This window comes from Micropterus salmoides, unplaced genomic scaffold (genome assembly GCF_014851395.1).
Source record: "Micropterus salmoides isolate LMB-PRFRI ecotype aquatic unplaced genomic scaffold, ASM1485139v1 Ms_hic_scaffold_8, whole genome shotgun sequence".
NCBI lineage: Eukaryota > Metazoa > Chordata > Actinopteri > Centrarchiformes > Centrarchidae > Micropterus > Micropterus salmoides.
In genome coordinates this window covers 16383232-16396347 of record NW_024044570.1, presented here as the reverse complement: position 1 = coordinate 16396347, position 13116 = coordinate 16383232, and the positions used below count along the sequence as shown (strand labels likewise).

The 13116-nt window shown below is 39.5% G+C and overlaps 1 protein-coding gene across 1 annotated transcript in view; it reads right to left on the bottom strand.

The window, feature by feature from the left end:
- LOC119893781 (mucin-2-like) overlaps positions 1–13116 on the bottom strand; it is a 40814-nt gene that overhangs the window by 25211 nt on the left and 2487 nt on the right.

Here is a 13116-nt window from a genome sequence, read left to right as displayed (position 1 = left end):
TAAAATTTTGTTTAGGTTTAGGATTGATCAACAGGCTTGTGTCGAAGATAGCTGCAACTCCACCACCTCGTCCAGTACCTCGAGGAATATGAGTATTGGTGTGACTGGGAGGAGTAGATTCATTAAGACTAACATATTCATCATGATACAAACAAGTTTCTGTAAGACAAAACAGATCTATAAAATATTCCGATATTATTTTGTTAACCAGTACTGCTTTGGAAGCAAGGTTATGTTCAAAATTCCACACTTGACTTGAGCTTAATTTTGACCTGAAAATAGGATGTTTGAGGAATTGGGTAAGAGGCTGTTTGTATGTGGTCTACCCTTCTTCCAAAAGAGCAGTAGCAAATGGTATAGACTGAAATAACAAAAAGTATCGGTTTCTGTCAGAACATATTTCTGTAAAGATAAAATCCATCCAAAAATTAAGGTTCTATTACCTGGCTATTCTGTCTGTTATCTTCAGTTTTGTCACTTTGTCATTTGGTTATACAATAGTCCAGATGTTCTGGTTGTCATAATGTGCGGAATCTGAAAAAGAAAGGCCACAATTGAAATGATATTTTATGATTAAAACATCATATAATATATATTTTATTAGGATGAACATTTTATCTAAAAGCAATGAAACACTGTTGAATTGTAGCATTTACCACACATACGGTACATATGAACTTCATGGGCAACAATGACAAACATATCGTCAGTTTCCCAAATAAAATGGGACATCAATTTGTAGCTCTATTTGCTCTAGGTATTTACAGAATGATACACGCTCTAAAGAGGGTACACATGTATAGCTACTGTGTATATACACGTTTGTACATACCTTACAGCACAGTATACAGTATATGATTCTCAGTGTGGCTTAACATTTGAAGGGCCTATGGTGAAGCACTTAATGTCAATCAAAGGTCTATACAAGAAAGCTACTTTTATGTAGTAGCTGTAAAATGTTAACACTAGCATAAGAAACTTTTCATGACAAAGGCACCATGTCACACACCAACAAGACTCTTCAGCAAGCCAACATTAGCTATAAGCATCAGCTAGTTCAATATTCTCAGTATGAATATCGTGGCAGAAGCTGGATCGATGGAGTGCAGAGCAGGTGGCCAGAGTCTAAAGAGCAGAGCAGTAGGCCAGCGACAGGAGGACCACAGAGCTGGCCAACAGAAGACCCAGCTGGGCGCTGGCCGAGACGGTCCACTGATGACCTGGGAGGTCTGGCTTGATGTCAGTGGAGAGGGCCGACTGGAGGTCTGACTAGACGTCGGCAGGCACAGCCAACTGGGGATCAGGCTCTTTGATGAGAGAAGTTAACATAGCTCTTTGAGGAATGTAATTAACATGTTTTACTCAAAAAACGGTTCCCACATTCTCAAAAGCCTTACCATAGTTTTACACAAGCTGCACATGTAAAACAATGGCATCTTGAATACCAGACAGGGGATTGTGGCAGCCTCAGCAGGCCTTTCTCGCTCCCTAACGGTCATCGATAAAATCGATTCATAAAATGCTTCGACACAAATTCTTTGCATCGATGCTTCATTTAATCCATGTAACTAGCACAGTGTTTCGCAGGGACATTTATTACTGTCGCACATCACGTTTACGCTATGAACACGACGTGATTATGATGGAGCTGTTAATAGCTGGGGGAAGAGAGAGAAAACAGTGAGGGACAAAAAAGAAAGTGTCCAAAGTATGGGATTATTTCAAGCTAAAGAAAAAAACAACTCTGTAATGTTACCGTCTGTCCATCGTAAGACGAAACTTTTGTTGCCTTGGCAACAGCACGACGGCGTCTTATCAGAAAGCAGCCAGTGTTCTGCCAGCGGACTACAGACAAGGTAACAGTAACAGCAACTTTAGCATTTAAACTGAAATCATGATTGATTGTTGAAGGCTAACCAAAGTAAGCTGCAGTCCTCAGGTGAAAATGTGCCCACGCGTTTGTTCTCCTTTTTGGGCCATGAGTTGTAACCTCACAGTCAAGAGTTAACTGAGTGTTGGGGAGCCGCACCTTTTAACTCCCCTGCAGCTCTCTCTGTAGCTCAGACAATCCCTGCTACCTGCGTGTAGCCCCCCACGCCCAAGCAAAAGTGCTTCTTAAACGACGCATCGATGAATCATTGAAATAAACTATAGACGCTTTGAATACTAAAATCATCATTAGCTGCAGCCCTACAAGCTATAATGATAAATTAGGGACCTATTTTGCAAAGCCAATACCTCATAAAATAAATAATAAGGCCCATATTAACGAAAATTACATTATACTGTGTTTCACATTACTGTTGGTTTGCGTGTGCTGGAAAATGTTGCATGAACTGGATTGTGAATAGCACAATGTGCAAGTAATTCTACATCCTTGATTACTGTCATGCTCTACCTGCAGTGTCAACTTGAAATACATGAGCTACTATCACATTGACAGAATGATAATATTGTTTATGCTACTCGTACTGTAACACAAAGCAATTCACAGTGACTCTAATTCACCAATTCTCTCTCTCTCTCGCTTACACACACACACACACACACAGAGGTCCTGGCCTGGTAATCAGGAGCCACTCCTAAGCCATACTGTAGGCGGAAGAAACTATTTGTTGTTGTCGACATTCTTCTGATAATGAGTATCAAATTAAAGAGTATCAAATTTAATGGCTTGCAGCTGAGTGGTATTAAAAGTAAATCAATTTAACCTACCTAATTTGTCATTTGACACTTTTAAGTAGAAAATAAAGTAAAATTCCTAAGACTTCCTAAGAAAAATTTTTCCTAAACTCTCCACAAAATCCCGTCATTTCTCATTGCCTACACCATGTGGTCATTGAGAAAGCACTGACATTCAATATTGTTCACTCAATCAGCACAGGTTGAGCTCAATTAGCACACAACTACCCAGGTGGAAACAAACAGTCAAAATTGATGGCACACCAATTAGAAGCTTCATTAGATGTATAAAAGGGCCAGAGTCAGTTAATTCAGTTTTGGAACAATAGATCCAGAGAAATCTGAAGGAAAAGGTAGAGGACACCAGAGAGGAGGAAGAGTAAGAGGAGGAGGAAACGCAGTATGAAGAACTAGACATGATAAAAACTCTGCAAATTCAAGTAGAAATTCAGAATATCAACCGGGTGCGCGATACAAATAAAATTGGCTGCAGAGTTTTCCAGGTAGGATGTGAAAGAGTAAGCATAAGACTTTCAAATGATTTAAAATTTTGTTTAGGTTTAGGATTGATCAACAGGCTTGTGTCGAAGATAGCTGCAACTCCACCACCTCGTCCAGTACCTCGAGGAATATGAGTATTGGTGTGACTGGGAGGAGTAGATTCATTAAGACTAACATATTCATCATGATACAAACAAGTTTCTGTAAGACAAAACAGATCTATAAAATATTCCGATATTATTTTGTTAACCAGTACTGCTTTGGAAGCAAGGTTATGTTCAAAATTCCACACTTGACTTGAGCTTAATTTTGACCTGAAAATAGGATGTTTGAGGAATTGGGTAAGAGGCTGTTTGTATGTGGTCTACCCTTCTTCCAAAAGAGCAGTAGCAAATGGTATAGACTGAAATAACAAAAAGTATCGGTTTCTGTCAGAACATATTTCTGTAAAGATAAAATCCATCCAAAAATTAAGGTTCTATTACCTGGCTATTCTGTCTGTTATCTTCAGTTTTGTCACTTTGTCATTCGGTTATACAATAGTCCAGATGTTCTGGTTGTCATAATGTGCGGAATCTGAAAAAGAAAGGCCACAATTGAAATGATATTTTATGATTAAAACATCATATAATATATATTTTATTAGGATGAACATTTTATCTAAAAGCAATGAAACACTGTTGAATTGTAGCATTTACCACACATACGGTACATATGAACTTCATGGGCAACAATGACAAACATATCGTCAGTTTCCCAAATAAAATGGGACATCAATTTGTAGCTCTATTTGCTCTAGGTATTTACAGAATGATACACGCTCTAAAGAGGGTACACATGTATAGCTACTGTGTATATACACGTTTGTACATACCTTACAGCACAGTATACAGTATATGATTCTCAGTGTGGCTTAACATTTGAAGGGCCTATGGTGAAGCACTTAATGTCAATCAAAGGTCTATACAAGAAAGCTACTTTTATGTAGTAGCTGTAAAATGTTAACATTAGCATAAGAAACTTTTCATGACAAAGGCACCATGTCACACACCAACAAGACTCTTCAGCAAGCCAACATTAGCTATAAGCATCAGCTAGTTCAATATTCTCAGTATGAATATCGTGGCAGAAGCTGGATCGATGGAGTGCAGAGCAGGTGGCCAGAGTCTAAAGAGCAGAGCAGTAGGCCAGCGACAGGAGGACCACAGAGCTGGCCAACAGAAGACCCAGCTGGGCGCTGGCCGAGACGGTCCACTGATGACCTGGGAGGTCTGGCTTGATGTCAGTGGAGAGGGCCGACTGGAGGTCTGACTAGACGTCGGCAGGCACAGCCAACTGGGGATCAGGCTCTTTGATGAGAGAAGTTAACATAGCTCTTTGAGGAATGTAATTAACATGTTTTACTCAAAAAACGGTTCCCACATTCTCAAAAGCCTTACCATAGTTTTACACAAGCTGCACATGTAAAACAATGGCGTCTTGAATACCAGACAGGGGATTGTGGCAGCCTCAGCAGGCCTTTCTCGCTCCCTAACGGTCATCGATAAAATCGATTCATAAAATGCTTCGACACAAATTCTTTGCATCGATGCTTCATTTAATCCATGTAACTAGCACAGTGTTTCGCAGGGACATTTATTACTGTCGCACATCACGTTTACGCTATGAACACGACGTGATTATGATGGAGCTGTTAATAGCTGGGGGAAGAGAGAGAAAACAGTGAGGGACAAAAAAGAAAGTGTCGAAAGTATGGGATTATTTCAAGCTAAAGAAAAAAACAACTCTGTAATGTTACCGTCTGTCCATCGTAAGACGAAACTTTTGTTGCCTTGGCAACAGCACGACGGCGTCTTATCAGAAAGCAGCCAGTGTTCTGCCAGCGGACTACAGACAAGGTAACAGTAACAGCAACTTTAGCATTTAAACTGAAATCATGATTGATTGTTGAAGGCTAACCAAAGTAAGCTGCAGTCCTCAGGTGAAAATGTGCCCACGCGTTTGTTCTCCTTTTTGGGCCATGAGTTGTAACCTCACAGTCAAGAGTTAACTGAGTGTTGGGGAGCCGCACCTTTTAACTCCCCTGCAGCTCTCTCTGTAGCTCAGACAATCCCTGCTACCTGCGTGTAGCCCCCCACGCCCAAGCAAAAGTGCTTCTTAAACGACGCATCGATGAATCATTGAAATAAACTATAGACGCTTTGAATACTAAAATCATCATTAGCTGCAGCCCTACAAGCTATAATGATAAATTAGGGACCTATTTTGCAAAGCCAATACCTCATAAAATAAATAATAAGGCCCATATTAAGAAAATTACATTATACTGTGTTTCACATTACTGTTGGTTTGCGTGTGCTGGAAAATGTTGCATGAACTGGATTGTGAATAGCACAATGTGCAAGTAATTCTACATCCTTGATTACTGTCATGCTCTACCTGCAGTGTCAACTTGAAATACATGAGCTACTATCACATTGACAGAATGATAATATTGTTTATGCTACTCGTACTGTAACACAAAGCAATTCACAGTGACTCTAATTCACCAATTCTCTCTCTCTCTCGCTTACACACACACACACACACACAGAGGTCCTGGCCTGGTAATCAGGAGCCACTCCTAAGCCATACTGTAGGCGGAAGAAACTATTTGTTGTTGTCGACATTCTTCTGATAATGAGTATCAAATTAAAGAGTATCAAATTTAATGGCTTGCAGCTGAGTGGTATTAAAAGTAAATCAATTAACCTACCTAATTTGTCATTTGACACTTTTAAGTAGAAAATAAAGTAAAATTCCTAAGACTTCCTAAGAAAAATTTTTCCTAAACTCTCCACACAAATCCCGTCATTTCTCATTGCCTACACCATGTGGTCATTGAGAAAGCACTGACATTCAATATTGTTCACTCAATCAGCACAGGTTGAGCTCAATTAGCACACAACTACCCAGGTGGAAACAAACAGTCAAAATTGATGGCACACCAATTAGAAGCTTCATTAGATGTATAAAAGGGCCAGAGTCAGTTAATTCAGTTTTGGAACAATAGATCCAGAGAAATCTGAAGGAAAAGGTAGAGGACACCAGAGAGGAGGAAGAGTAAGAGGAGGAGGAAACGCAGTATGAAGAACTAGACATGATAAAAACTCTGCAAATTCAAGTAGAAATTCAGAATATCAACCGGGTGCGCGATACAAATAAAATTGGCTGCAGAGTTTTCCAGGTAGGATGTGAAAGAGTAAGCAGAAGACTTTCAAATGATTTAAAATTTTGTTTAGGTTTAGGATTGATCAACAGGCTTGTGTCGAAGATAGCTGCAACTCCACCACCCCGTCCAGTACCTCGAGGAATATGAGTATTGGTGTGACTGGGAGGAGTAGATTCATTAAGACTAACATATTCATCATGATACAAACAAGTTTCTGTAAGACAAAACAGATCTATAAAATATTCCGATATTATTTTGTTAACCAGTACTGCTTTGGAAGCAAGGTTATGTTCAAAATTCCACACTTGACTTGAGCTTAATTTTGACCTGAAAATAGGATGTTTGAGGAATTGGGTAAGAGGCTGTTTGTATGTGGTCTACCCTTCTTCCAAAAGAGCAGTAGCAAATGGTATAGACTGAAATAACAAAAAGTATCGGTTTCTGTCAGAACATATTTCTGTAAAGATAAAATCCATCCAAAAATTAAGGTTCTATTACCTGGCTATTCTGTCTGTTATCTTCAGTTTTGTCACTTTGTCATTCGGTTATACAATAGTCCAGATGTTCTGGTTGTCATAATGTGCGGAATCTGAAAAAGAAAGGCCACAATTGAAATGATATTTTATGATTAAAACATCATATAATATATATTTTATTAGGATGAACATTTTATCTAAAAGCAATGAAACACTGTTGAATTGTAGCATTTACCACACATACGGTACATATGAACTTCATGGGCAACAATGACAAACATATCGTCAGTTTCCCAAATAAAATGGGACATCAATTTGTAGCTCTATTTGCTCTAGGTATTTACAGAATGATACACGCTCTAAAGAGGGTACACATGTATAGCTACTGTGTATATACACGTTTGTACATACCTTACAGCACAGTATACAGTATATGATTCTCAGTGTGGCTTAACATTTGAAGGGCCTATGGTGAAGCACTTAATGTCAATCAAAGGTCTATACAAGAAAGCTACTTTTATGTAGTAGCTGTAAAATGTTAACATAGCATAAGAAACTTTTCATGACAAAGGCACCATGTCACACACCAACAAGACTCTTCAGCAAGCCAACATTAGCTATAAGCATCAGCTAGTTCATATTCTCAGTATGAATATCGTGGCAGAAGCTGGATCGATGGAGTGCAGAGCAGGTGGCCAGAGTCTAAAGAGCAGAGCAGTAGGCCAGCGACAGGAGGACCACAGAGCTGGCCAACAGAAGACCCAGCTGGGCGCTGGCCGAGACGGTCCACTGATGACCTGGGAGGTCTGGCTTGATGTCAGTGGAGAGGGCCGACTGGAGGTCTGACTAGACGTCGGCAGGCACAGCCAACCGGGGATCAGGCAGGACGTCTGTAGGCAGAGCTGACTGGGATTCAGGTTGGACATCGTCAGGGATGACTGGAGACAGCCAACTGGTGATCTGGATGTTGTGGCTGCTGGTCAGTCATGTAGCTGGACAGCCAGGTCTCGGTGGTGGTGGACAGCTGAGACTCTGTTGCACTGGAAATAGCAAACAATATTGGCTGGATGTCAGCTTGTTAACTCAACTTCTTATAGAATTAAGGGGATACAGCATCAGGACAGACAGGCGGTGGCCTAGCTAGTTCAGGACGGGCACACTGCAGGCTAACAATCCCAATGGCAATCAACTAAAGTGCAGGCTGGTGGCTAGCAGGCCAGGGTGAAGGCTGGAGGATAGCAGACTGGGATGCAGGAGGACTAATAAAGTCCTTTTCATACCAAGGTAGCAATTTCTCCAACCAAGGCTTGGAAGATACTGCCCGGCGTGCCAGTGACAAGGCTGCTTACTAGTGCTCAACACTGGAGGTGTTTTACCACTCATTATGTCACCGTATGTTGTTCTTTTGAAATTGATCTACCGTCTGAGTATATAATGGGTGAGTTTGTTTTGTAATGGCTGGTGAGTGCGGTGCAACAGCGGAAGGATCCAAATACAGATCATCCAGACTGAAGAAATCAACTGACAGGCAGGTACTGGGTGGCAGGTCCAGGTGGCCAGAAAACAGAATTCTTTACAGTAACTTTGACAGTCAGGTGGAAATGAAAACATATATACAACTGGGCTGAGAAGGGGGAAATAGGTGAGTGTGTAGGCAGGAAAAGCTGGGCAACTGCAGGGATGATGAGGGAAAGTGGTTAAGGCAGAGCAGGAGGGAGTGGCTGGAGTCAGAGATATGGTTTGGGCAGGTGGAAAAGTCAAAAGACATTTGTTGGAAAGGCAGAGAAGTGCAGTGGGATTGCGGCTATTTGTTGCTCCACCTGTCAGACTGCTTGAGCCTCCCTTCCTGCTTGGTCTCCTCTCATTGTAAATGATTAACTAGGCGCTTGTCACTTCCCATCTGAAAAGGACTTTAGTGCTGGCTAGCTTTGAAAACTGACAGACCACTGAATCGTTGACCCATGTGTCTTCCAGTTAAGAAACATTAGGTAAACTCAGGTCTGTTGTATCACAACCTGAGCTAGAGATGACCTTCAACCTTTTATATCATCCCAGCTAGAGCACTGACTTTGCCGTTTCACCTGCAGCAAGTCTTCTCTGGACCAACTACAAATGGTCCAGAACACTACTGGAAGGCAGTGGTCCAGGTCCAGCAGGATGACTCACATCTCACTTATCTAATTTTCTTTACATTGACTTCCCATCAGGTCTTCTGACCAGGGCTTATTGGTTTTCCCTCACGGTCTAATGAAAACAAAAAGTGGTTTCTGTTGACGCCTTCAAAAAGCAGAAGACTCATTTCGTGCTGTCTAGTGTTTGTCATTTTCTGTTTTAAGGTCTTTGTTGCTTATATTTGTTTTTACCTTTTATGGTCTTATTTTTATAATTTTACTTTTGTGAAGCACTCTGCTCTCTGAAGGTGCTATATTAAATAAACTAACTTAATTGTACTTACTTACTTTTAAACCACCTCAGTGACAGTCATTTCAGTTTGTTTGTGGAATGATGAAACAAGATGGAAATTAAACAGTATTATGTCAACATATGTAAACAGTCCAACCTCTTATTAAAACTGGTTCAGGGTAATTTGGCGAATCGACTGTCCTCCTTGAATCAACACAATACATCCTCACAATGCAGCTGTCTACCTATGGGAGTGGTCCAAAGCCATGTTTGCCCTTGGAGGAGAACCTATGTGAGCAACTATTTGAGTACATGAGTACATTAGAGTAGCAAAATAACTTTATATTCCGCTTTCGTTTCCAAGAACCCCAGATAAAACAATGTGTGCACACAGTTCAGCAAACAGCATATTATACATGTCTATAATACTAAACATGCTGCGATGGGAGCCATGCCACCAGCTTGCGATTACAGTTTTTCTCAATTGCTTAAACACATTTCTTGAAATTATGCCTCTTTTTCTCGAAACTCTAAACACAAATCCACAACATCTCTCCCAATTCCCCAAACATCCTATTTTCAGGTCAAAATGAATCTCTTCACTCAAAACCCTTCAATCTTGCTGAAAAACTAAACTTTGCCCTCAGACATGACACACAAGCCCTCAAAAACACACACACACTGCAACACAGTTTAACACACTGGTGAGATAAATTTAAAACAATACTACAAAAACTGGTTATAAGTCAGTAAAAGAAAAGAGAAAAAAAGGTATAACAAATGTAACCATTTGCACAGTTTTTATTTCCTAGTGTACTTTACAGTACAACACACCAAACAACTAATTTTTCTGCCCCATTGTCTAGTCTTTGGTCTGGGACAGGACAGAGATTCTCATACTCTACGTCCTCCTCCTCCTCCTCCTCCTCATCTTCCTCCTATCCCATCTCCTCCTCTAACTCCTACTGTTCCTCTTCCTTCACCTCTTCCTCCTCTCCATACTGCTCTTTCTCCTCCTCCTCCTCCTCCACCTCTTTTTCCAAATATCTCTGGATCCATTGGTCCAAAACTAAATAAACTGACTCTGGCCCTTTTCTATTGAAGGTTCTGGTTGGTGTGTTATCATTTATGACTGTTTGTGTTTCCACCTGGGTAGTTGTGTGCTAACTGAGCTCAACCTATGCTGACTTGAGTGAACAATATTGAATGTTAGTGTTTTATTTAAAAAAAATTGATAGTTAAAATATAATAGTTTAAAAGCCTGGTTATAGCGTTTAAGCAATTAAGAGAAACTGTAATAACCTTATTATATCTGTATTAGATATGTTGTAATATTGTAAAATAATAGCTTGAGATGAAGCTTTGGAAGTGACTCGCGTTGTGAGCAGCAGAGATGAAAGTCTTAGGTATGTAGAGTAATGAAATGTTTTCCGGAATTAATTATTGACAACTGGAATATTTTTCTCTGCTTCCATCTGTATACTGTATAGTCAGCAGTACCACTTGATATTTACCTTATACTATGTGTATATAAGTTCTAATAGACTGTACTGTTTAGATTATTTGATGTCTTCTCATAATTTATCTATTGTTTTAGTTTTCTTGTTAAGATGTAAAATGTAATAATATGTAATATAGTAGGGGTGTGGAGAAAAATCGATACAGCATATTATTATCCATGGCAATATTGTTTCAATACACAGAGGTCAAGTATCAATCTTTTATTATTTAGATTGTACATTTCCACAGAATTTTTCTTTTTGGTACTATAATAATAAAATCAATTGCTTTTTCAGTCCACAAGAAAAAGAGTTTTCTTTTGGGGACACAATTTGAAGTTGGAAAAAAGGTAATAAATTGCAATATATTGCAATATGTTTAAAATCGCAATATCGTATCGTGACATAAGTATCGTGATAATATCTGATGATTCCCACCCCTATAATAGAGCCATGGCATTATGGTTTTTTACAACTGCTTACACAGAAAAACTTTACATGTCACACAATTTTTGAAACCTCTCACTCAAAGAGCAAAACCTCATCTCAAATCTCAATAAAACATTAGCTATTTCTCAGCCTTTCGCTCAGTTTTCAATTGCATCAAAATACTATACACAATTCTCTACCTAAGACACAAAAATCAAACAGGAAGTGACCCGCTTTCCTTTTCAAAACACTACCAATGAAAATGCTACACTTACTGACCAGGTCTCACACCCACTCCTCACATGTGCAAACACAAACTGCTTTACTGATCACTTACCAATCACTGCTTTAGTATAAAGTAAACCTATATTTATAGGTCTACTGTATACTACTGTTTTGAACAATGGATGCCAACAATGGACAGAGAGCAAGGGGAGTAGGAGGGAGAGGCAAGGGACAACAATGAGGACAAGTTCAAGGAGGAAGTGTTAGAAAAGGAGGAGGACGACCAGGAGGACGAGGGCAAAGAAGTGAGAGCCATCACTGATGAGTTCAGGGCCACACTTATTGATCATGTGATCAACCATAGGTTGACAATGAATGAAGCTGGGCTGAAGGTGATGACACACAGAGTAACTTTTAGAGCAATCGTGCAGGGCAATGTTGCCGTCAGTGGTAATGAGTAAAGATTACTACCGTAATCCATTTCCCCCACCACTCCGCCACCCGCCCCGCACTATCCGTTCAAAACATAGTCGGACTTGCAACTAGCAAGATTGCCCAGCAACATTGCTCAAAAAGTTGCCCCGTGTATCATCAGCTTGAGATTCCAACCCCAGTTGAGTTGCTTTACATTGGCATCCATAATTTGATTCTTCAGAAATTAGAACAGGAATGCAACAATGTAATCTAGTGCACTTTTCAGCACGATGAATAAAAATACAAACAAGCATTAATGTTGCCCCAAAACACTCCTTTCTAACTTTAAAATTTTCAAGTTATCGCAGCCCACATGGAATAAATTCTTTCAGTCAGCCTCAGCATGTTAAACCTGACGATCACAGTAACCTAAATGTGGATTTCTATCAGCTAAAATGGCCTCTATTTGTGCCTCTCATTGCAGTCACAGATTTATTTCAAAAACAGGTGGTCATTAAAGCTGTCATTAAAGCACTTTCTTGAAGGTAATGTATAAACACAGTACAATATAGTATAAAATACTTTTTTAAGCTAAAGATCGTAGGTGTAGATTCCTGCAAAAAATCACACCATAATTAAATTTTATTTGTTTTTCAATAAAAATGAGAATAATGATGAATGCCCCCAGCATCACAAATCACAATTGCAATGTCAGTCAAATAATTGCAAATAGATATTTTTTCAAATCATTCAGTTCTATTGATAATAAACATTTTTATTTTTGTTGATGCATTGTACAAATCGTTTGGGGGATAATGCAGGTGATAATATTAATTTAATTATTATTAAATAATAATATTAATTCCTGTTGCCCTCTGACCACAATGCTGTTGTTAAAGAGAATGTAAAATCACACCCCCTACTGTTATAGGTCTGGACGGTGGGACTGCAGCTGGGAAAGTTTACACAAGTTTTCTTGTTTCCTGGTATCATTACCTTCTTTCTTACACGTAGTAGTAAGATCATATTTAGATAAGATAAGAGTAAGATAAGATACATTTGCCTGAGTATTGTTGTCGCTCACTGCCACAGAGAAAAGTATATACACTGCATACCAGCTGTTCTCACACCACAGCAATACATAGCCTGTTAAAATGTTCACTGTTGACCCCACTGATCTGAGAACTTTAAATTTTAGTGGAGACCCCAGAGCTTCCAAAGATACCAAATGTCAGATACAAAAGATATATCTTTTGGGTCTGTGTGAAATTGATAA